Below are 20535 nucleotides of genomic sequence, written 5' to 3' on the forward strand. Positions count from 1 at the left end.
CTCTTTTAAGTCTCTTAGAAGGAAGGCCTTTAATTGCTGTTGTGATGAATTTCCAATTACGTCTCGGCTACTTAACCCAGAGATTCCAAAGCCAGCTAAGACTTCAAATCACAAAAGGGCGATTCTCCAATGGTCAGTCATCAAAGCCACATTCAAGAGATTGCCTCCAGTGTGCTGCTCAGTGTTGCAGTGCTGTAATCAAACAAGAAAATCTTCTAATATGCTGTCAACTTGCTGGAAAAATAATTCCAAAAAAAAAAGACAACATTTTGAAAACAGAGGGATCAATGATGTGGAGGCGTATGGAAATCTTCTCTGAAGAGTCCAGTCCCAAAATGGGTCCAAAAGTCTACAACACGGCGTATTCCCAGGTGGTCACCCAGCCAGGTACTGACGCCGCCAACAGGACTTGACTTCGGTGATCGGACGAGAACCGGTACGTTCCCTGTGGTGTGGTCGTAGACGAAAGAAACAACTCAAACCTTGCCCAATTGCTTGGACTCTCTTTTAAGTCTCTTAGAAGGAAGGCCTTTAATTGCTGTTGTGATGAATTTCCAATTACGTCTCGGCTACTTAACCCAGAGATTCCAAAGCCAGCTAAGACTTCAAATCACAAAAGGGCGATTCTCCAATGGTCAGTCATCAAAGCCACATTCAAGAGATTGCCTCCAGTGTGCTGCTCAGTGTTGCAGTGCTGTAATCAAACAAGAAAATCTTCTAATATGCTGTCAACTTGCTGGAAAATAATTCCAAAAAAAAAAAGACAACATTTTGAAAACAGAGGGATCAATGATGTGGAGGCGTATGGAAATCTTCTCTGAAGAGTCCAGTCCCAAAATGGGTCCAAAAGTCTACAACACGGCGTATTCCCAGGTGGTCACCCAGCCAGGTACTGACGCCGCCCAACAGGACTTGACTTCGGTGATCGGACGAGAACCGGTACGTTCCCTGTGGTGTGGTCGTAGACGAAGAAACAACTCAAACCTTGCCCAATTGCTTGGACTCTCTTTTAAGTCTCTTAGAAGGAAGGCCTTTAATTGCTGTTGTGATGAATTTCCAATTACGTCTCGGCTACTTAACCCAGAGATTCCAAAGCCAGCTAAGACTTCAAATCACAAAAGGGCGATTCTCCAATGGTCAGTCATCCAAAGCCACATTCAAGAGATTGCCTCCCAGTGTGCTGCTCAGTGTTGCAGTGCTGTAATCAAACAAGAAAATCTTCTAATATGCTGTCAACTTGCTGGAAAAATAATTCCAAAAAAAAAAAGACAACATTTTGAAAACAGAGGGATCAATGATGTGGAGGCGTATGGAAATCTTCTCTGAAGAGTCCAGTCCCAAAATGGGTCCAAAAGTCTACAACACGGCGTATTCCCAGGTGGTCACCCAGCCAGGTACTGACGCCGCCCAACAGGACTTGACTTCGGTGATCGGACGAGAACCGGTACGTTCCCTGTGGTGTGGTCGTAGACGAAAAGAAACAACTCAAACCTTGCCCAATTGCTTGGACTCTCTTTTAAGTCTCTTAGAAGGAAGGCCTTTAATTGCTGTTGTGATGAATTTCCAATTACGTCTCGGCTACTTAACCCAGAGATTCCAAAGCCAGCTAAGACTTCAAATCACAAAAAGGGCGATTCTCCAATGGTCAGTCATCAAAGCCACATTCAAGAGATTGCCTCCAGTGTGCTGCTCAGTGTTGCAGTGCTGTAATCAAACAAGAAAATCTTCTAATATGCTGTCAACTTGCTGGAAAAATAATTCCAAAAAAAAAAAGACAACATTTTGAAAACAGAGGGATCAATGATGTGGAGGCGTATGGAAATCTTCTCTGAAGAGTCCAGTCCCAAAATGGGTCCAAAAGTCTACAACACGGCGTATTCCCAGGTGGTCACCCAGCCAGGTACTGACGCCGCCCAACAGGACTTGACTTCGGTGATCGGACGAGAACCGGTACGTTCCCTGTGGTGTGGTCGTAGACGAAAGAAACAACTCAAACCTTGCCCAATTGCTTGGACTCTCTTTTAAGTCTCTTAGAAGGAAGGCCTTTAATTGCTGTTGTGATGAATTTCCAATTACGTCTCGGCTACTTAACCCAGAGATTCCAAAGCCAGCTAAGACTTCAAATCACAAAAGGGCGATTCTCCAATGGTCAGTCATCAAAGCCACATTCAAGAGATTGCCTCCAGTGTGCTGCTCAGTGTTGCAGTGCTGTAATCAAACAAGAAAATCTTCTAATATGCTGTCAACTTGCTGGAAAAATAATTCCAAAAAAAAAAAGACAACATTTTGAAAACAGAGGGATCAATGATGTGGAGGCGTATGGAAATCTTCTCTGAAGAGTCCAGTCCCAAAATGGGTCCAAAAGTCTACAACACGGCGTATTCCCAGGTGGTCACCCAGCCAGGTACTGACGCCGCCCAACAGGACTTGACTTCGGTGATCGGACGAGAACCGGTACGTTCCCTGTGGTGTGGTCGTAGACGAAAGAAACAACTCAAACCTTGCCCAATTGCTTGGACTCTCTTTTAAGTCTCTTAGAAGGAAGGCCTTTAATTGCTGTTGTGATGAATTTCCAATTACGTCTCGGCTACTTAACCCAGAGATTCCAAAGCCAGCTAAGACTTCAAATCACAAAAGGGCGATTCTCCAATGGTCAGTCATCAAAGCCACATTCAAGAGATTGCCTCCAGTGTGCTGCCTCAGTGTTGCAGTGCTGTAATCAAACAAGAAAATCTTCTAATATGCTGTCAACTTGCTGGAAAAATAATTCCAAAAAAAAAAAGACAACATTTTGAAAACAGAGGGATCAATGATGTGGAGGCGTATGGAAATCTTCTCTGAAGAGTCCAGTCCCAAAATGGGTCCAAAAGTCTACAACACGGCGTATTCCCAGGTGGTCACCCAGCCAGGTACTGACGCCGCCCAACAGGACTTGACTTCGGTGATCGGACGAGAACCGGTACGTTCCCTGTGGTGTGGTCGTAGACGAAAGAAACAACTCAAACCTTGCCCAATTGCTTGGACTCTCTTTTAAGTCTCTTAGAAGGAAGGCCTTTAATTGCTGTTGTGATGAATTTCCAATTACGTCTCGGCTACTTAACCCAGAGATTCCAAAGCCAGCTAAGACTTCAAATCACAAAAGGGCGATTCTCCAATGGTCAGTCATCAAAGCCACATTCAAGAGATTGCCTCCAGTGTGCTGCTCAGTGTTGCAGTGCTGTAATCAAACAAGAAAATCTTCTAATATGCTGTCAACTTGCTGGAAAAATAATTCCAAAAAAAAAAGACAACATTTTGAAAACAGAGGGATCAATGATGTGGAGGCGTATGGAAATCTTCTCTGAAGAGTCCAGTCCCAAAATGGGTCCAAAAGTCTACAACACGGCGTATTCCCAGGTGGTCACCCAGCCAGGTACTGACGCCGCCCAACAGGACTTGACTTCGGTGATCGGACGAGAACCGGTACGTTCCCTGTGGTGTGGTCGTAGACGAAAGAAACAACTCAAACCTTGCCCAATTGCTTGGACTCTCTTTTAAGTCTCTTAGAAGGAAGGCCTTTAATTGCTGTTGTGATGAATTTCCAATTACGTCTCGGCTACTTAACCCAGAGATTCCAAAGCCAGCTAAGACTTCAAATCACAAAAGGGCGATTCTCCAATGGTCAGTCATCAAAGCCACATTCAAGAGATTGCCTCCAGTGTGCTGCTCAGTGTTGCAGTGCTGTAATCAAACAAGAAAATCTTCTAATATGCTGTCAACTTGCTGGAAAAATAATTCCAAAAAAAAAAAGACAACATTTTGAAAACAGAGGGATCAATGATGTGGAGGCGTATGGAAATCTTCTCTGAAGAGTCCAGTCCCAAAATGGGTCCAAAAGTCTACAACACGGCGTATTCCCAGGTGGTCACCCAGCCAGGTACTGACGCCGCCCAACAGGACTTGACTTCGGTGATCGGACGAGAACCGGTACGTTCCCTGTGGTGTGGTCGTAGACGAAAGAAACAACTCAAACCTTGCCCAATTGCTTGGACTCTCTTTTAAGTCTCTTAGAAGGAAGGCCTTTAATTGCTGTTGTGATGAATTTCCAATTACGTCTCGGCTACTTAACCCAGAGATTCCAAAGCCAGCTAAGACTTCAAATCACAAAAGGGCGATTCTCCAATGGTCAGTCATCAAAGCCACATTCAAGAGATTGCCTCCAGTGTGCTGCTCAGTGTTGCAGTGCTGTAATCAAACAAGAAAATCTTCTAATATGCTGTCAACTTGCTGGAAAAATAATTCCAAAAAAAAAAAGACAACATTTTGAAAACAGAGGGATCAATGATGTGGAGGCGTATGGAAATCTTCTCTGAAGAGTCCCAGTCCCAAAATGGGTCCAAAAGTCTACAACACGGCGTATTCCCAGGTGGTCACCCAGCCAGGTACTGACGCCGCCCAACAGGACTTGACTTCGGTGATCGGACGAGAACCGGTACGTTCCCTGTGGTGTGGTCGTAGACGAAAGAAACAACTCAAACCTTGCCCAATTGCTTGGACTCTCTTTTAAGTCTCTTAGAAGGAAGGCCTTTAATTGCTGTTGTGATGAATTTCCAATTACGTCTCGGCTACTTAACCCAGAGATTCCAAAGCCAGCTAAGACTTCAAATCACAAAAGGGCGATTCTCCAATGGTCAGTCATCAAAGCCACATTCAAGAGATTGCCTCCAGTGTGCTGCTCAGTGTTGCAGTGCTGTAATCAAACAAGAAAATCTTCTAATATGCTGTCAACTTGCTGGAAAAATAATTCCAAAAAAAAAAAGACAACATTTTGAAAACAGAGGGATCAATGATGTGGAGGCGTATGGAAATCTTCTCTGAAGAGTCCAGTCCCAAAATGGGTCCAAAAGTCTACAACACGGCGTATTCCCAGGTGGTCACCCAGCCAGGTACTGACGCCGCCCAACAGGACTTGACTTCGGTGATCGGACGAGAACCGGTACGTTCCCTGTGGTGTGGTCGTAGACGAAAGAAACAACTCAAACCTTGCCCAATTGCTTGGACTCTCTTTTAAGTCTCTTAGAAGGAAGGCCTTTAATTGCTGTTGTGATGAATTTCCAATTACGTCTCGGCTACTTAACCCAGAGATTCCAAAGCCAGCTAAGACTTCAAATCACAAAAGGGCGATTCTCCAATGGTCAGTCATCAAAGCCACATTCAAGAGATTGCCTCCAGTGTGCTGCTCAGTGTTGCAGTGCTGTAATCAAACAAGAAAATCTTCTAATATGCTGTCAACTTGCTGGAAAAATAATTCCAAAAAAAAAAAGACAACATTTTGAAAACAGAGGGATCAATGATGTGGAGGCGTATGGAAATCTTCTCTGAAGAGTCCAGTCCCAAAATGGGTCCAAAAGTCTACAACACGGCGTATTCCCAGGTGGTCACCCAGCCAGGTACTGACGCCGCCCAACAGGACTTGACTTCGGTGATCGGACGAGAACCGGTACGTTCCCTGTGGTGTGGTCGTAGACGAAAGAAACAACTCAAACCTTGCCCAATTGCTTGGACTCTCTTTTAAGTCTCTTAGAAGGAAGGCCTTTAATTGCTGTTGTGATGAATTTCCAATTACGTCTCGGCTACTTAACCCAGAGATTCCAAAGCCAGCTAAGACTTCAAATCACAAAAGGGCGATTCTCCAATGGTCAGTCATCAAAGCCACATTCAAGAGATTGCCTCCAGTGTGCTGCTCAGTGTTGCAGTGCTGTAATCAAACAAGAAAATCTTCTAATATGCTGTCAACTTGCTGGAAAAATAATTCCAAAAAAAAAAAGACAACATTTTGAAAACAGAGGGATCAATGATGTGGAGGCGTATGGAAATCTTCTCTGAAGAGTCCAGTCCCAAAATGGGTCCAAAAGTCTACAACACGGCGTATTCCCAGGTGGTCACCCAGCCAGGTACTGACGCCGCCCAACAGGACTTGACTTCGGTGATCGGACGAGAACCGGTACGTTCCCTGTGGTGTGGTCGTAGACGAAAGAAACAACTCAAACCTTGCCCAATTGCTTGGACTCTCTTTTAAGTCTCTTAGAAGGAAGGCCTTTAATTGCTGTTGTGATGAATTTCCAATTACGTCTCGGCTACTTAACCCAGAGATTCCAAAGCCAGCTAAGACTTCAAATCACAAAAGGGCGATTCTCCAATGGTCAGTCATCAAAGCCACATTCAAGAGATTGCCTCCAGTGTGCTGCTCAGTGTTGCAGTGCTGTAATCAAACAAGAAAATCTTCTAATATGCTGTCAACTTGCTGGAAAAATAATTCCAAAAAAAAAAAGACAACATTTTGAAAACAGAGGGATCAATGATGTGGAGGCGTATGGAAATCTTCTCTGAAGAGTCCAGTCCCAAAATGGGTCCAAAAGTCTACAACACGGCGTATTCCCAGGTGGTCACCCAGCCAGGTACTGACGCCGCCCAACAGGACTTGACTTCGGTGATCGGACGAGAACCGGTACGTTCCCTGTGGTGTGGTCGTAGACGAAAGAAACAACTCAAACCTTGCCCAATTGCTTGGACTCTCTTTTAAGTCTCTTAGAAGGAAGGCCTTTAATTGCTGTTGTGATGAATTTCCAATTACGTCTCGGCTACTTAACCCAGAGATTCCAAAGCCAGCTAAGACTTCAAATCACAAAAGGGCGATTCTCCAATGGTCAGTCATCAAAGCCACATTCAAGAGATTGCCTCCAGTGTGCTGCTCAGTGTTGCAGTGCTGTAATCAAACAAGAAAATCTTCTAATATGCTGTCAACTTGCTGGAAAAATAATTCCAAAAAAAAAAAGACAACATTTTGAAAACAGAGGGATCAATGATGTGGAGGCGTATGGAAATCTTCTCTGAAGAGTCCAGTCCCAAAATGGGTCCAAAAGTCTACAACACGGCGTATTCCCAGGTGGTCACCCAGCCAGGTACTGACGCCGCCCAACAGGACTTGACTTCGGTGATCGGACGAGAACCGGTACGTTCCCTGTGGTGTGGTCGTAGACGAAAGAAACAACTCAAACCTTGCCCAATTGCTTGGACTCTCTTTTAAGTCTCTTAGAAGGAAGGCCTTTAATTGCTGTTGTGATGAATTTCCAATTACGTCTCGGCTACTTAACCCAGAGATTCCAAAGCCAGCTAAGACTTCAAATCACAAAAGGGCGATTCTCCAATGGTCAGTCATCAAAGCCACATTCAAGAGATTGCCTCCAGTGTGCTGCTCAGTGTTGCAGTGCTGTAATCAAACAAGAAAATCTTCTAATATGCTGTCAACTTGCTGGAAAAATAATTCCAAAAAAAAAAAGACAACATTTTGAAAACAGAGGGATCAATGATGTGGAGGCGTATGGAAATCTTCTCTGAAGAGTCCAGTCCCAAAATGGGTCCAAAAGTCTACAACACGGCGTATTCCCAGGTGGTCACCCAGCCAGGTACTGACGCCGCCCAACAGGACTTGACTTCGGTGATCGGACGAGAACCGGTACGTTCCCTGTGGTGTGGTCGTAGACGAAAGAAACAACTCAAACCTTGCCCAATTGCTTGGACTCTCTTTTAAGTCTCTTAGAAGGAAGGCCTTTAATTGCTGTTGTGATGAATTTCCAATTACGTCTCGGCTACTTAACCCAGAGATTCCAAAGCCAGCTAAGACTTCAAATCACAAAAGGGCGATTCTCCAATGGTCAGTCATCAAAGCCACATTCAAGAGATTGCCTCCAGTGTGCTGCTCAGTGTTGCAGTGCTGTAATCAAACAAGAAAATCTTCTAATATGCTGTCAACTTGCTGGAAAAATAATTCCAAAAAAAAAAAGACAACATTTTGAAAACAGAGGGATCAATGATGTGGAGGCGTATGGAAATCTTCTCTGAAGAGTCCAGTCCCAAAATGGGTCCAAAAGTCTACAACACGGCGTATTCCCAGGTGGTCACCCAGCCAGGTACTGACGCCGCCCAACAGGACTTGACTTCGGTGATCGGACGAGAACCGGTACGTTCCCTGTGGTGTGGTCGTAGACGAAAGAAACAACTCAAACCTTGCCCAATTGCTTGGACTCTCTTTTAAGTCTCTTAGAAGGAAGGCCTTTAATTGCTGTTGTGATGAATTTCCAATTACGTCTCGGCTACTTAACCCAGAGATTCCAAAGCCAGCTAAGACTTCAAATCACAAAAGGGCGATTCTCCAATGGTCAGTCATCAAAGCCACATTCAAGAGATTGCCTCCAGTGTGCTGCTCAGTGTTGCAGTGCTGTAATCAAACAAGAAAATCTTCTAATATGCTGTCAACTTGCTGGAAAAATAATTCCAAAAAAAAAAAGACAACATTTTGAAAACAGAGGGATCAATGATGTGGAGGCGTATGGAAATCTTCTCTGAAGAGTCCAGTCCCAAAATGGGTCCAAAAGTCTACAACACGGCGTATTCCCAGGTGGTCACCCAGCCAGGTACTGACGCCGCCCAACAGGACTTGACTTCGGTGATCGGACGAGAACCGGTACGTTCCCTGTGGTGTGGTCGTAGACGAAAGAAACAACTCAAACCTTGCCCAATTGCTTGGACTCTCTTTTAAGTCTCTTAGAAGGAAGGCCTTTAATTGCTGTTGTGATGAATTTCCAATTACGTCTCGGCTACTTAACCCAGAGATTCCAAAGCCAGCTAAGACTTCAAATCACAAAAGGGCGATTCTCCAATGGTCAGTCATCAAAGCCACATTCAAGAGATTGCCTCCAGTGTGCTGCTCAGTGTTGCAGTGCTGTAATCAAACAAGAAAATCTTCTAATATGCTGTCAACTTGCTGGAAAAATAATTCCAAAAAAAAAAAGACAACATTTTGAAAACAGAGGGATCAATGATGTGGAGGCGTATGGAAATCTTCTCTGAAGAGTCCAGTCCCAAAATGGGTCCAAAAGTCTACAACACGGCGTATTCCCAGGTGGTCACCCAGCCAGGTACTGACGCCGCCCAACAGGACTTGACTTCGGTGATCGGACGAGAACCGGTACGTTCCCTGTGGTGTGGTCGTAGACGAAAGAAACAACTCAAACCTTGCCCAATTGCTTGGACTCTCTTTTAAGTCTCTTAGAAGGAAGGCCTTTAATTGCTGTTGTGATGAATTTCCAATTACGTCTCGGCTACTTAACCCAGAGATTCCAAAGCCAGCTAAGACTTCAAATCACAAAAGGGCGATTCTCCAATGGTCAGTCATCAAAGCCACATTCAAGAGATTGCCTCCAGTGTGCTGCTCAGTGTTGCAGTGCTGTAATCAAACAAGAAAATCTTCTAATATGCTGTCAACTTGCTGGAAAAATAATTCCAAAAAAAAAAAGACAACATTTTGAAAACAGAGGGATCAATGATGTGGAGGCGTATGGAAATCTTCTCTGAAGAGTCCAGTCCCAAAATGGGTCCAAAAGTCTACAACACGGCGTATTCCCAGGTGGTCACCCAGCCAGGTACTGACGCCGCCCAACAGGACTTGACTTCGGTGATCGGACGAGAACCGGTACGTTCCCTGTGGTGTGGTCGTAGACGAAAGAAACAACTCAAACCTTGCCCAATTGCTTGGACTCTCTTTTAAGTCTCTTAGAAGGAAGGCCTTTAATTGCTGTTGTGATGAATTTCCAATTACGTCTCGGCTACTTAACCCAGAGATTCCAAAGCCAGCTAAGACTTCAAATCACAAAAGGGCGATTCTCCAATGGTCAGTCATCAAAGCCACATTCAAGAGATTGCCTCCAGTGTGCTGCTCAGTGTTGCAGTGCTGTAATCAAACAAGAAAATCTTCTAATATGCTGTCAACTTGCTGGAAAAATAATTCCAAAAAAAAAAAGACAACATTTTGAAAACAGAGGGATCAATGATGTGGAGGCGTATGGAAATCTTCTCTGAAGAGTCCAGTCCCAAAATGGGTCCAAAAGTCTACAACACGGCGTATTCCCAGGTGGTCACCCAGCCAGGTACTGACGCCGCCCAACAGGACTTGACTTCGGTGATCGGACGAGAACCGGTACGTTCCCTGTGGTGTGGTCGTAGACGAAAGAAACAACTCAAACCTTGCCCAATTGCTTGGACTCTCTTTTAAGTCTCTTAGAAGGAAGGCCTTTAATTGCTGTTGTGATGAATTTCCAATTACGTCTCGGCTACTTAACCCAGAGATTCCAAAGCCAGCTAAGACTTCAAATCACAAAAGGGCGATTCTCCAATGGTCAGTCATCAAAGCCACATTCAAGAGATTGCCTCCAGTGTGCTGCTCAGTGTTGCAGTGCTGTAATCAAACAAGAAAATCTTCTAATATGCTGTCAACTTGCTGGAAAAATAATTCCAAAAAAAAAAAGACAACATTTTGAAAACAGAGGGATCAATGATGTGGAGGCGTATGGAAATCTTCTCTGAAGAGTCCAGTCCCAAAATGGGTCCAAAAGTCTACAACACGACGTATTCCCAGGTGGTCACCCAGCCAGGTACTGACGCCGCCCAACAGGACTTGACTTCGGTGATCGGACGAGAACCGGTACGTTCCCTGTGGTGTGGTCGTAGACGAAAGAAACAACTCAAACCTTGCCCAATTGCTTGGACTCTCTTTTAAGTCTCTTAGAAGGAAGGCCTTTAATTGCTGTTGTGATGAATTTCCAATTACGTCTCGGCTACTTAACCCAGAGATTCCAAAGCCAGCTAAGACTTCAAATCACAAAAGGGCGATTCTCCAATGGTCAGTCATCAAAGCCACATTCAAGAGATTGCCTCCAGTGTGCTGCTCAGTGTTGCAGTGCTGTAATCAAACAAGAAAATCTTCTAATATGCTGTCAACTTGCTGGAAAAATAATTCCAAAAAAAAAAAGACAACATTTTGAAAACAGAGGGATCAATGATGTGGAGGCGTATGGAAATCTTCTCTGAAGAGTCCAGTCCCAAAATGGGTCCAAAAGTCTACAACACGGCGTATTCCCAGGTGGTCACCCAGCCAGGTACTGACGCCGCCCAACAGGACTTGACTTCGGTGATCGGACGAGAACCGGTACGTTCCCTGTGGTGTGGTCGTAGACGAAAGAAACAACTCAAACCTTGCCCAATTGCTTGGACTCTCTTTTAAGTCTCTTAGAAGGAAGGCCTTTAATTGCTGTTGTGATGAATTTCCAATTACGTCTCGGCTACTTAACCCAGAGATTCCAAAGCCAGCTAAGACTTCAAATCACAAAAGGGCGATTCTCCAATGGTCAGTCATCAAAGCCACATTCAAGAGATTGCCTCCAGTGTGCTGCTCAGTGTTGCAGTGCTGTAATCAAACAAGAAAATCTTCTAATATGCTGTCAACTTGCTGGAAAAATAATTCCAAAAAAAAAAAGACAACATTTTGAAAACAGAGGGATCAATGATGTGGAGGCGTATGGAAATCTTCTCTGAAGAGTCCAGTCCCAAAATGGGTCCAAAAGTCTACAACACGGCGTATTCCCAGGTGGTCACCCAGCCAGGTACTGACGCCGCCCAACAGGACTTGACTTCGGTGATCGGACGAGAACCGGTACGTTCCCTGTGGTGTGGTCGTAGACGAAAGAAACAACTCAAACCTTGCCCAATTGCTTGGACTCTCTTTTAAGTCTCTTAGAAGGAAGGCCTTTAATTGCTGTTGTGATGAATTTCCAATTACGTCTCGGCTACTTAACCCAGAGATTCCAAAGCCAGCTAAGACTTCAAATCACAAAAGGGCGATTCTCCAATGGTCAGTCATCAAAGCCACATTCAAGAGATTGCCTCCAGTGTGCTGCTCAGTGTTGCAGTGCTGTAATCAAACAAGAAAATCTTCTAATATGCTGTCAACTTGCTGGAAAAATAATTCCAAAAAAAAAAAGACAACATTTTGAAAACAGAGGGATCAATGATGTGGAGGCGTATGGAAATCTTCTCTGAAGAGTCCAGTCCCAAAATGGGTCCAAAAGTCTACAACACGGCGTATTCCCAGGTGGTCACCCAGCCAGGTACTGACGCCGCCCAACAGGACTTGACTTCGGTGATCGGACGAGAACCGGTACGTTCCCTGTGGTGTGGTCGTAGACGAAAGAAACAACTCAAACCTTGCCCAATTGCTTGGACTCTCTTTTAAGTCTCTTAGAAGGAAGGCCTTTAATTGCTGTTGTGATGAATTTCCAATTACGTCTCGGCTACTTAACCCAGAGATTCCAAAGCCAGCTAAGACTTCAAATCACAAAAGGGCGATTCTCCAATGGTCAGTCATCAAAGCCACATTCAAGAGATTGCCTCCAGTGTGCTGCTCAGTGTTGCAGTGCTGTAATCAAACAAGAAAATCTTCTAATATGCTGTCAACTTGCTGGAAAAATAATTCCAAAAAAAAAAAGACAACATTTTGAAAACAGAGGGATCAATGATGTGGAGGCGTATGGAAATCTTCTCTGAAGAGTCCAGTCCCAAAATGGGTCCAAAAGTCTACAACACGGCGTATTCCCAGGTGGTCACCCAGCCAGGTACTGACGCCGCCCAACAGGACTTGACTTCGGTGATCGGACGAGAACCGGTACGTTCCCTGTGGTGTGGTCGTAGACGAAAGAAACAACTCAAACCTTGCCCAATTGCTTGGACTCTCTTTTAAGTCTCTTAGAAGGAAGGCCTTTAATTGCTGTTGTGATGAATTTCCAATTACGTCTCGGCTACTTAACCCAGAGATTCCAAAGCCAGCTAAGACTTCAAATCACAAAAGGGCGATTCTCCAATGGTCAGTCATCAAAGCCACATTCAAGAGATTGCCTCCAGTGTGCTGCTCAGTGTTGCAGTGCTGTAATCAAACAAGAAAATCTTCTAATATGCTGTCAACTTGCTGGAAAAATAATTCCAAAAAAAAAAAGACAACATTTTGAAAACAGAGGGATCAATGATGTGGAGGCGTATGGAAATCTTCTCTGAAGAGTCCAGTCCCAAAATGGGTCCAAAAGTCTACAACACGGCGTATTCCCAGGTGGTCACCCAGCCAGGTACTGACGCCGCCCAACAGGACTTGACTTCGGTGATCGGACGAGAACCGGTACGTTCCCTGTGGTGTGGTCGTAGACGAAAGAAACAACTCAAACCTTGCCCAATTGCTTGGACTCTCTTTTAAGTCTCTTAGAAGGAAGGCCTTTAATTGCTGTTGTGATGAATTTCCAATTACGTCTCGGCTACTTAACCCAGAGATTCCAAAGCCAGCTAAGACTTCAAATCACAAAAGGGCGATTCTCCAATGGTCAGTCATCAAAGCCACATTCAAGAGATTGCCTCCAGTGTGCTGCTCAGTGTTGCAGTGCTGTAATCAAACAAGAAAATCTTCTAATATGCTGTCAACTTGCTGGAAAAATAATTCCAAAAAAAAAAAGACAACATTTTGAAAACAGAGGGATCAATGATGTGGAGGCGTATGGAAATCTTCTCTGAAGAGTCCAGTCCCAAAATGGGTCCAAAAGTCTACAACACGGCGTATTCCCAGGTGGTCACCCAGCCAGGTACTGACGCCGCCCAACAGGACTTGACTTCGGTGATCGGACGAGAACCGGTACGTTCCCTGTGGTGTGGTCGTAGACGAAAGAAACAACTCAAACCTTGCCCAATTGCTTGGACTCTCTTTTAAGTCTCTTAGAAGGAAGGCCTTTAATTGCTGTTGTGATGAATTTCCAATTACGTCTCGGCTACTTAACCCAGAGATTCCAAAGCCAGCTAAGACTTCAAATCACAAAAGGGCGATTCTCCAATGGTCAGTCATCAAAGCCACATTCAAGAGATTGCCTCCAGTGTGCTGCTCAGTGTTGCAGTGCTGTAATCAAACAAGAAAATCTTCTAATATGCTGTCAACTTGCTGGAAAAATAATTCCAAAAAAAAAAAGACAACATTTTGAAAACAGAGGGATCAATGATGTGGAGGCGTATGGAAATCTTCTCTGAAGAGTCCAGTCCCAAAATGGGTCCAAAAGTCTACAACACGGCGTATTCCCAGGTGGTCACCCAGCCAGGTACTGACGCCGCCCAACAGGACTTGACTTCGGTGATCGGACGAGAACCGGTACGTTCCCTGTGGTGTGGTCGTAGACGAAAGAAACAACTCAAACCTTGCCCAATTGCTTGGACTCTCTTTTAAGTCTCTTAGAAGGAAGGCCTTTAATTGCTGTTGTGATGAATTTCCAATTACGTCTCGGCTACTTAACCCAGAGATTCCAAAGCCAGCTAAGACTTCAAATCACAAAAGGGCGATTCTCCAATGGTCAGTCATCAAAGCCACATTCAAGAGATTGCCTCCAGTGTGCTGCTCAGTGTTGCAGTGCTGTAATCAAACAAGAAAATCTTCTAATATGCTGTCAACTTGCTGGAAAAATAATTCCAAAAAAAAAAAGACAACATTTTGAAAACAGAGGGATCAATGATGTGGAGGCGTATGGAAATCTTCTCTGAAGAGTCCAGTCCCAAAATGGGTCCAAAAGTCTACAACACGGCGTATTCCCAGGTGGTCACCCAGCCAGGTACTGACGCCGCCCAACAGGACTTGACTTCGGTGATCGGACGAGAACCGGTACGTTCCCTGTGGTGTGGTCGTAGACGAAAGAAACAACTCAAACCTTGCCCAATTGCTTGGACTCTCTTTTAAGTCTCTTAGAAGGAAGGCCTTTAATTGCTGTTGTGATGAATTTCCAATTACGTCTCGGCTACTTAACCCAGAGATTCCAAAGCCAGCTAAGACTTCAAATCACAAAAGGGCGATTCTCCAATGGTCAGTCATCAAAGCCACATTCAAGAGATTGCCTCCAGTGTGCTGCTCAGTGTTGCAGTGCTGTAATCAAACAAGAAAATCTTCTAATATGCTGTCAACTTGCTGGAAAAATAATTCCAAAAAAAAAAAGACAACATTTTGAAAACAGAGGGATCAATGATGTGGAGGCGTATGGAAATCTTCTCTGAAGAGTCCAGTCCCAAAATGGGTCCAAAAGTCTACAACACGGCGTATTCCCAGGTGGTCACCCAGCCAGGTACTGACGCCGCCCAACAGGACTTGACTTCGGTGATCGGACGAGAACCGGTACGTTCCCTGTGGTGTGGTCGTAGACGAAAGAAACAACTCAAACCTTGCCCAATTGCTTGGACTCTCTTTTAAGTCTCTTAGAAGGAAGGCCTTTAATTGCTGTTGTGATGAATTTCCAATTACGTCTCGGCTACTTAACCCAGAGATTCCAAAGCCAGCTAAGACTTCAAATCACAAAAGGGCGATTCTCCAATGGTCAGTCATCAAAGCCACATTCAAGAGATTGCCTCCAGTGTGCTGCTCAGTGTTGCAGTGCTGTAATCAAACAAGAAAATCTTCTAATATGCTGTCAACTTGCTGGAAAAATAATTCAAAAAAAAAAAGACAACATTTTGAAAACAGAGGGATCAATGATGTGGAGGCGTATGGAAATCTTCTCTGAAGAGTCCAGTCCCAAAATGGGTCCAAAAGTCTACAACACGGCGTATTCCCAGGTGGTCACCCAGCCAGGTACTGACGCCGCCCAACAGGACTTGACTTCGGTGATCGGACGAGAACCGGTACGTTCCCTGTGGTGTGGTCGTAGACGAAAGAAACAACTCAAACCTTGCCCAATTGCTTGGACTCTCTTTTAAGTCTCTTAGAAGGAAGGCCTTTAATTGCTGTTGTGATGAATTTCCAATTACGTCTCGGCTACTTAACCCAGAGATTCCAAAGCCAGCTAAGACTTCAAATCACAAAAGGGCGATTCTCCAATGGTCAGTCATCAAAGCCACATTCAAGAGATTGCCTCCAGTGTGCTGCTCAGTGTTGCAGTGCTGTAATCAAACAAGAAAATCTTCTAATATGCTGTCAACTTGCTGGAAAAATAATTCAAAAAAAAAAAAGACAACATTTTGAAAACAGAGGGATCAATGATGTGGAGGCGTATGGAAATCTTCTCTGAAGAGTCCAGTCCCAAAATGGGTCCAAAAGTCTACAACACGGCGTATTCCCAGGTGGTCACCCAGCCAGGTACTGACGCCGCCCAACAGGACTTGACTTCGGTGATCGGACGAGAACCGGTACGTTCCCTGTGGTGTGGTCGTAGACGAAAGAAACAACTCAAACCTTGCCCAATTGCTTGGACTCTCTTTTAAGTCTCTTAGAAGGAAGGCCTTTAATTGCTGTTGTGATGAATTTCCAATTACGTCTCGGCTACTTAACCCAGAGATTCCAAAGCCAGCTAAGACTTCAAATCACAAAAGGGCGATTCTCCAATGGTCAGTCATCAAAGCCACATTCAAGAGATTGCCTCCAGTGTGCTGCTCAGTGTTGCAGTGCTGTAATCAAACAAGAAAATCTTCTAATATGCTGTCAACTTGCTGGAAAAATAATTCAAAAAAAAAAAGACAACATTTTGAAAACAGAGGGATCAATGATGTGGAGGCGTATGGAAATCTTCTCTGAAGAGTCCAGTCCCAAAATGGGTCCAAAAGTCTACAACACGGCGTATTCCCAGGTGGTCACCCAGCCAGGTACTGACGCCGCCCAACAGGACTTGACTTCGGTGATCGGACGAGAACCGGTACGTTCCCTGTGGTGTGGTCGTAGACGAAAGAAACAACTCAAACCTTGCCCAATTGCTTGGACTCTCTTTTAAGTCTCTTAGAAGGAAGGCCTTTAATTGCTGTTGTGATGAATTTCCAATTACGTCTCGGCTACTTAACCCAGAGATTCCAAAGCCAGCTAAGACTTCAAATCACAAAAGGGCGATTCTCCAATGGTCAGTCATCAAAGCCACATTCAAGAGATTGCCTCCAGTGTGCTGCTCAGTGTTGCAGTGCTGTAATCAAACAAGAAAATCTTCTAATATGCTGTCAACTTGCTGGAAAAATAATTCAAAAAAAAAAGACAACATTTTGAAAACAGAGGGATCAATGATGTGGAGGCGTATGGAAATCTTCTCTGAAGAGTCCAGTCCCAAATGAAATGGGTCCAAAAGTCTACAACACGGCGTATTCCCAGGTGGTCACCCAGCCAGGTACTGACGCCGCCCAACAGGACTTGACTTCGGTGATCGGACGAGAACCGGTACGTTCCCTGTGGTGTGGTCGTAGACGAAAGAAACAACTCAAACCTTGCCCAATTGCTTGGACTCTCTTTTAAGTCTCTTAGAAGGAAGGCCTTTAATTGCTGTTGTGATGAATTTCCAATTACGTCTCGGCTACTTAACCCAGAGATTCCAAAGCCAGCTAAGACTTCAAATCACAAAAGGGCGATTCTCCAATGGTCAGTCATCAAAGCCACATTCAAGAGATTGCCTCCAGTGTGCTGCTCAGTGTTGCAGTGCTGTAATCAAACAAGAAAATCTTCTAATATGCTGTCAACTTGCTGGAAAAATAATTCCAAAAAAAAAAAAGACAACATTTTGAAAACAGAGGGATCAATGATGTGGAGGCGTATGGAAATCTTCTCTGAAGAGTCCAGTCCCAAAATGGCTCCAAAAGTCTACAACACGGCGTATTCCCAGGTGGTCACCCAGCCAGGTACTGACGCCGCCCAACAGGACTTGACTTCGGTGATCGGACGAGAACCGGTACGTTCCCTGTGGTGTGGTCGTAGACGAAAGAAACAACTCAAACCTTGCCCAATTGCTTGGACTCTCTTTTAAGTCTCTTAGAAGGAAGGCCTTTAATTGCTGTTGTGATGAATTTCCAATTACGTCTCGGCTACTTAACCCAGAGATTCCAAAGCCAGCTAAGACTTCAAATCACAAAAGGGCGATTCTCCAATGGTCAGTCATCAAAGCCACATTCAAGAGATTGCCTCCAGTGTGCTGCTCAGTGTTGCAGTGCTGTAATCAAACAAGAAAATCTTCTAATATGCTGTCAACTTGCTGGAAAAATAATTCCAAAAAAAAAAAGACAACATTTTGAAAACAGAGGGATCAATGATGTGGAGGCGTATGGAAATCTTCTCTGAAGAGTCCAGTCCCAAAATGGGTCCAAAAGTCTACAACACGGCGTATTCCCAGGTGGTCACCCAGCCAGGTACTGACGCCGCCCAACAGGACTTGACTTCGGTGATCGGACGAGAACCGGTACGTTCCCTGTGGTGTGGTCGTAGACGAAAGAAACAACTCAAACCTTGCCCAATTGCTTGGACTCTCTTTTAAGTCTCTTAGAAGGAAGGCCTTTAATTGCTGTTGTGATGAATTTCCAATTACGTCTCGGCTACTTAACCCAGAGATTCCAAAGCCAGCTAAGACTTCAAATCACAAAAGGGCGATTCTCCAATGGTCAGTCATCAAAGCCACATTCAAGAGATTGCCTCCAGTGTGCTGCTCAGTGTTGCAGTGCTGTAATCAAACAAGAAAATCTTCTAATATGCTGTCAACTTGCTGGAAAAATAATTCCAAAAAAAAAAAGACAACATTTTGAAAACAGAGGGATCAATGATGTGGAGGCGTATGGAAATCTTCTCTGAAGAGTCCAGTCCCAAAATGGGTCCAAAAGTCTACAACACGGCGTATTCCCAGGTGGTCACCCAGCCAGGTACTGACGCCGCCCAACAGGACTTGACTTCGGTGATCGGACGAGAACCGGTACGTTCCCTGTGGTGTGGTCGTAGACGAAAGAAACAACTCAAACCTTGCCCAATTGCTTGGACTCTCTTTTAAGTCTCTTAGAAGGAAGGCCTTTAATTGCTGTTGTGATGAATTTCCAATTACGTCTCGGCTACTTAACCCAGAGATTCCAAAGCCAGCTAAGACTTCAAATCACAAAAGGGCGATTCTCCAATGGTCAGTCATCAAAGCCACATTCAAGAGATTGCCTCCAGTGTGCTGCTCAGTGTTGCAGTGCTGTAATCAAACAAGAAAATCTTCTAATATGCTGTCAACTTGCTGGAAAAATAATTCCAAAAAAAAAGACAACATTTTGAAAACAGAGGGATCAATGATGTGGAGGCGTATGGAAATCTTCTCTGAAGAGTCCAGTCCCAAAATGGGTCCAAAAGTCTACAACACGGCGTATTCCCAGGTGGTCACCCAGCCAGGTACTGACGCCGCCCAACAGGACTTGACTTCGGTGATCGGACGAGAACCGGTACGTTCCCTGTGGTGTGGTCGTAGACGAAAGAAACAACTCAAACCTTGCCCAATTGCTTGGACTCTCTTTTAAGTCTCTTAGAAGGAAGGCCTTTAATTGCTGTTGTGATGAATTTCCAATTACGTCTCGGCTACTTAACCCAGAGATTCCAAAGCCAGCTAAGACTTCAAATCACAAAAGGGCGATTCTCCAATGGTCAGTCATCAAAGCCACATTCAAGAGATTGCCTCCAGTGTGCTGCTCAGTGTTGCAGTGCTGTAATCAAACAAGAAAATCTTCTAATATGCTGTCAACTTGCTGGAAAAATAATTCCAAAAAAAAAAAGACAACATTTTGAAAACAGAGGGATCAATGATGTGGAGGCGTATGGAAATCTTCTCTGAAGAGTCCAGTCCCAAAATGGGTCCAAAAGTCTACAACACGGCGTATTCCCAGGTGGTCACCCAGCCAGGTACTGACGCCGCCCAACAGGACTTGACTTCGGTGATCGGACGAGAACCGGTACGTTCCCTGTGGTGTGGTCGTAGACGAAAGAAACAACTCAAACCTTGCCCAATTGCTTGGACTCTCTTTTAAGTCTCTTAGAAGGAAGGCCTTTAATTGCTGTTGTGATGAATTTCCAATTACGTCTCGGCTACTTAACCCAGAGATTCCAAAGCCAGCTAAGACTTCAAATCACAAAAGGGCGATTCTCCAATGGTCAGTCATCAAAGCCACATTCAAGAGATTGCCTCCAGTGTGCTGCTCAGTGTTGCAGTGCTGTAATCAAACAAGAAAATCTTCTAATATGCTGTCAACTTGCTGGAAAAATAATTCCAAAAAAAAAAAGACAACATTTTGAAAACAGAGGGATCAATGATGTGGAGGCGTATGGAAATCTTCTCTGAAGAGTCCAGTCCCAAAATGGGTCCAAAAGTCTACAACACGGCGTATTCCCAGGTGGTCACCCAGCCAGGTACTGACGCCGCCCAACAGGACTTGACTTCGGTGATCGGACGAGAACCGGTACGTTCCCTGTGGTGTGGTCGTAGACGAAAGAAACAACTCAAACCTTGCCCAATTGCTTGGACTCTCTTTTAAGTCTCTTAGAAGGAAGGCCTTTAATTGCTGTTGTGATGAATTTCCAATTACGTCTCGGCTACTTAACCCAGAGATTCCAAAGCCAGCTAAGACTTCAAATCACAAAAGGGCGATTCTCCAATGGTCAGTCATCAAAGCCACATTCAAGAGATTGCCTCCAGTGTGCTGCTCAGTGTTGCAGTGCTGTAATCAAACAAGAAAATCTTCTAATATGCTGTCAACTTGCTGGAAAAATAATTCCAAAAAAAAAAAGACAACATTTTGAAAACAGAGGGATCAATGATGTGGAGGCGTATGGAAATCTTCTCTGAAGAGTCCAGTCCCAAAATGGGTCCAAAAGTCTACAACACGGCGTATTCCCAGGTG

At 44.6% G+C, this 20535-nt stretch overlaps 39 non-coding genes and 1 pseudogene across 39 annotated transcripts; all 40 read right to left on the reverse strand.

Annotated features, from left to right (window-relative positions):
- Positions 1–346: 346 nt before the first annotated feature.
- LOC145473793 (5S ribosomal RNA) lies at positions 347–464 on the reverse strand (annotated as a pseudogene).
- A 384-nt stretch (positions 465–848) lies between these two features.
- On the reverse strand, positions 849–967 carry LOC145473765 (5S ribosomal RNA). The gene has a single exon (XR_014044881.1). It is a non-coding gene; the product is annotated as a 5S ribosomal RNA (ribosomal RNA).
- A 386-nt stretch (positions 968–1353) lies between these two features.
- Positions 1354–1472, reverse strand: LOC145473776 (5S ribosomal RNA). The gene has a single exon (XR_014044892.1). It is a non-coding gene; the product is annotated as a 5S ribosomal RNA (ribosomal RNA).
- A 387-nt stretch (positions 1473–1859) lies between these two features.
- On the reverse strand, positions 1860–1978 carry LOC145473788 (5S ribosomal RNA). Its single transcript, XR_014044903.1, has one exon. It is a non-coding gene; the product is annotated as a 5S ribosomal RNA (ribosomal RNA).
- Positions 1979–2363: 385 nt separating this feature from the next.
- LOC145473795 (5S ribosomal RNA) lies at positions 2364–2482 on the reverse strand. Its single transcript, XR_014044908.1, has one exon. It is a non-coding gene; the product is annotated as a 5S ribosomal RNA (ribosomal RNA).
- Positions 2483–2868: 386 nt separating this feature from the next.
- LOC145473754 (5S ribosomal RNA) lies at positions 2869–2987 on the reverse strand. The gene has a single exon (XR_014044871.1). It is a non-coding gene; the product is annotated as a 5S ribosomal RNA (ribosomal RNA).
- A 384-nt stretch (positions 2988–3371) lies between these two features.
- On the reverse strand, positions 3372–3490 carry LOC145473755 (5S ribosomal RNA). The gene has a single exon (XR_014044872.1). It is a non-coding gene; the product is annotated as a 5S ribosomal RNA (ribosomal RNA).
- A 385-nt stretch (positions 3491–3875) lies between these two features.
- On the reverse strand, positions 3876–3994 carry LOC145473756 (5S ribosomal RNA). Its single transcript, XR_014044873.1, has one exon. It is a non-coding gene; the product is annotated as a 5S ribosomal RNA (ribosomal RNA).
- A 386-nt stretch (positions 3995–4380) lies between these two features.
- On the reverse strand, positions 4381–4499 carry LOC145473757 (5S ribosomal RNA). Its single transcript, XR_014044874.1, has one exon. It is a non-coding gene; the product is annotated as a 5S ribosomal RNA (ribosomal RNA).
- Positions 4500–4884: 385 nt separating this feature from the next.
- On the reverse strand, positions 4885–5003 carry LOC145473758 (5S ribosomal RNA). The gene has a single exon (XR_014044875.1). It is a non-coding gene; the product is annotated as a 5S ribosomal RNA (ribosomal RNA).
- A 385-nt stretch (positions 5004–5388) lies between these two features.
- LOC145473759 (5S ribosomal RNA) lies at positions 5389–5507 on the reverse strand. Its single transcript, XR_014044876.1, has one exon. It is a non-coding gene; the product is annotated as a 5S ribosomal RNA (ribosomal RNA).
- A 385-nt stretch (positions 5508–5892) lies between these two features.
- Positions 5893–6011, reverse strand: LOC145473760 (5S ribosomal RNA). The gene has a single exon (XR_014044877.1). It is a non-coding gene; the product is annotated as a 5S ribosomal RNA (ribosomal RNA).
- Positions 6012–6396: 385 nt separating this feature from the next.
- LOC145473761 (5S ribosomal RNA) lies at positions 6397–6515 on the reverse strand. Its single transcript, XR_014044878.1, has one exon. It is a non-coding gene; the product is annotated as a 5S ribosomal RNA (ribosomal RNA).
- A 385-nt stretch (positions 6516–6900) lies between these two features.
- Positions 6901–7019, reverse strand: LOC145473763 (5S ribosomal RNA). The gene has a single exon (XR_014044879.1). It is a non-coding gene; the product is annotated as a 5S ribosomal RNA (ribosomal RNA).
- A 385-nt stretch (positions 7020–7404) lies between these two features.
- Positions 7405–7523, reverse strand: LOC145473764 (5S ribosomal RNA). The gene has a single exon (XR_014044880.1). It is a non-coding gene; the product is annotated as a 5S ribosomal RNA (ribosomal RNA).
- Positions 7524–7908: 385 nt separating this feature from the next.
- On the reverse strand, positions 7909–8027 carry LOC145473766 (5S ribosomal RNA). The gene has a single exon (XR_014044882.1). It is a non-coding gene; the product is annotated as a 5S ribosomal RNA (ribosomal RNA).
- Positions 8028–8412: 385 nt separating this feature from the next.
- Positions 8413–8531, reverse strand: LOC145473767 (5S ribosomal RNA). The gene has a single exon (XR_014044883.1). It is a non-coding gene; the product is annotated as a 5S ribosomal RNA (ribosomal RNA).
- A 385-nt stretch (positions 8532–8916) lies between these two features.
- On the reverse strand, positions 8917–9035 carry LOC145473768 (5S ribosomal RNA). The gene has a single exon (XR_014044884.1). It is a non-coding gene; the product is annotated as a 5S ribosomal RNA (ribosomal RNA).
- Positions 9036–9420: 385 nt separating this feature from the next.
- Positions 9421–9539, reverse strand: LOC145473769 (5S ribosomal RNA). Its single transcript, XR_014044885.1, has one exon. It is a non-coding gene; the product is annotated as a 5S ribosomal RNA (ribosomal RNA).
- A 385-nt stretch (positions 9540–9924) lies between these two features.
- Positions 9925–10043, reverse strand: LOC145473770 (5S ribosomal RNA). The gene has a single exon (XR_014044886.1). It is a non-coding gene; the product is annotated as a 5S ribosomal RNA (ribosomal RNA).
- A 385-nt stretch (positions 10044–10428) lies between these two features.
- On the reverse strand, positions 10429–10547 carry LOC145473753 (5S ribosomal RNA). Its single transcript, XR_014044870.1, has one exon. It is a non-coding gene; the product is annotated as a 5S ribosomal RNA (ribosomal RNA).
- A 385-nt stretch (positions 10548–10932) lies between these two features.
- LOC145473771 (5S ribosomal RNA) lies at positions 10933–11051 on the reverse strand. The gene has a single exon (XR_014044887.1). It is a non-coding gene; the product is annotated as a 5S ribosomal RNA (ribosomal RNA).
- Positions 11052–11436: 385 nt separating this feature from the next.
- LOC145473772 (5S ribosomal RNA) lies at positions 11437–11555 on the reverse strand. Its single transcript, XR_014044888.1, has one exon. It is a non-coding gene; the product is annotated as a 5S ribosomal RNA (ribosomal RNA).
- A 385-nt stretch (positions 11556–11940) lies between these two features.
- LOC145473773 (5S ribosomal RNA) lies at positions 11941–12059 on the reverse strand. The gene has a single exon (XR_014044889.1). It is a non-coding gene; the product is annotated as a 5S ribosomal RNA (ribosomal RNA).
- A 385-nt stretch (positions 12060–12444) lies between these two features.
- On the reverse strand, positions 12445–12563 carry LOC145473774 (5S ribosomal RNA). The gene has a single exon (XR_014044890.1). It is a non-coding gene; the product is annotated as a 5S ribosomal RNA (ribosomal RNA).
- A 385-nt stretch (positions 12564–12948) lies between these two features.
- On the reverse strand, positions 12949–13067 carry LOC145473775 (5S ribosomal RNA). Its single transcript, XR_014044891.1, has one exon. It is a non-coding gene; the product is annotated as a 5S ribosomal RNA (ribosomal RNA).
- A 385-nt stretch (positions 13068–13452) lies between these two features.
- On the reverse strand, positions 13453–13571 carry LOC145473777 (5S ribosomal RNA). Its single transcript, XR_014044893.1, has one exon. It is a non-coding gene; the product is annotated as a 5S ribosomal RNA (ribosomal RNA).
- A 385-nt stretch (positions 13572–13956) lies between these two features.
- LOC145473779 (5S ribosomal RNA) lies at positions 13957–14075 on the reverse strand. The gene has a single exon (XR_014044894.1). It is a non-coding gene; the product is annotated as a 5S ribosomal RNA (ribosomal RNA).
- A 385-nt stretch (positions 14076–14460) lies between these two features.
- On the reverse strand, positions 14461–14579 carry LOC145473780 (5S ribosomal RNA). Its single transcript, XR_014044895.1, has one exon. It is a non-coding gene; the product is annotated as a 5S ribosomal RNA (ribosomal RNA).
- A 385-nt stretch (positions 14580–14964) lies between these two features.
- On the reverse strand, positions 14965–15083 carry LOC145473781 (5S ribosomal RNA). Its single transcript, XR_014044896.1, has one exon. It is a non-coding gene; the product is annotated as a 5S ribosomal RNA (ribosomal RNA).
- A 384-nt stretch (positions 15084–15467) lies between these two features.
- On the reverse strand, positions 15468–15586 carry LOC145473782 (5S ribosomal RNA). Its single transcript, XR_014044897.1, has one exon. It is a non-coding gene; the product is annotated as a 5S ribosomal RNA (ribosomal RNA).
- A 385-nt stretch (positions 15587–15971) lies between these two features.
- Positions 15972–16090, reverse strand: LOC145473783 (5S ribosomal RNA). Its single transcript, XR_014044898.1, has one exon. It is a non-coding gene; the product is annotated as a 5S ribosomal RNA (ribosomal RNA).
- Positions 16091–16474: 384 nt separating this feature from the next.
- LOC145473784 (5S ribosomal RNA) lies at positions 16475–16593 on the reverse strand. Its single transcript, XR_014044899.1, has one exon. It is a non-coding gene; the product is annotated as a 5S ribosomal RNA (ribosomal RNA).
- A 387-nt stretch (positions 16594–16980) lies between these two features.
- On the reverse strand, positions 16981–17099 carry LOC145473785 (5S ribosomal RNA). The gene has a single exon (XR_014044900.1). It is a non-coding gene; the product is annotated as a 5S ribosomal RNA (ribosomal RNA).
- Positions 17100–17485: 386 nt separating this feature from the next.
- On the reverse strand, positions 17486–17604 carry LOC145473786 (5S ribosomal RNA). Its single transcript, XR_014044901.1, has one exon. It is a non-coding gene; the product is annotated as a 5S ribosomal RNA (ribosomal RNA).
- Positions 17605–17989: 385 nt separating this feature from the next.
- LOC145473787 (5S ribosomal RNA) lies at positions 17990–18108 on the reverse strand. The gene has a single exon (XR_014044902.1). It is a non-coding gene; the product is annotated as a 5S ribosomal RNA (ribosomal RNA).
- A 385-nt stretch (positions 18109–18493) lies between these two features.
- LOC145473789 (5S ribosomal RNA) lies at positions 18494–18612 on the reverse strand. The gene has a single exon (XR_014044904.1). It is a non-coding gene; the product is annotated as a 5S ribosomal RNA (ribosomal RNA).
- A 383-nt stretch (positions 18613–18995) lies between these two features.
- LOC145473790 (5S ribosomal RNA) lies at positions 18996–19114 on the reverse strand. The gene has a single exon (XR_014044905.1). It is a non-coding gene; the product is annotated as a 5S ribosomal RNA (ribosomal RNA).
- A 385-nt stretch (positions 19115–19499) lies between these two features.
- LOC145473791 (5S ribosomal RNA) lies at positions 19500–19618 on the reverse strand. Its single transcript, XR_014044906.1, has one exon. It is a non-coding gene; the product is annotated as a 5S ribosomal RNA (ribosomal RNA).
- Positions 19619–20003: 385 nt separating this feature from the next.
- Positions 20004–20122, reverse strand: LOC145473792 (5S ribosomal RNA). The gene has a single exon (XR_014044907.1). It is a non-coding gene; the product is annotated as a 5S ribosomal RNA (ribosomal RNA).
- Positions 20123–20535: the final 413 nt, after the last annotated feature.

This window comes from Orbicella franksi, unplaced genomic scaffold, assembly GCF_964199315.1.
Source record: "Orbicella franksi unplaced genomic scaffold, jaOrbFran1.1 SCAFFOLD_506, whole genome shotgun sequence".
Taxonomy (NCBI): Eukaryota; Metazoa; Cnidaria; class Anthozoa; order Scleractinia; family Merulinidae; genus Orbicella; species Orbicella franksi.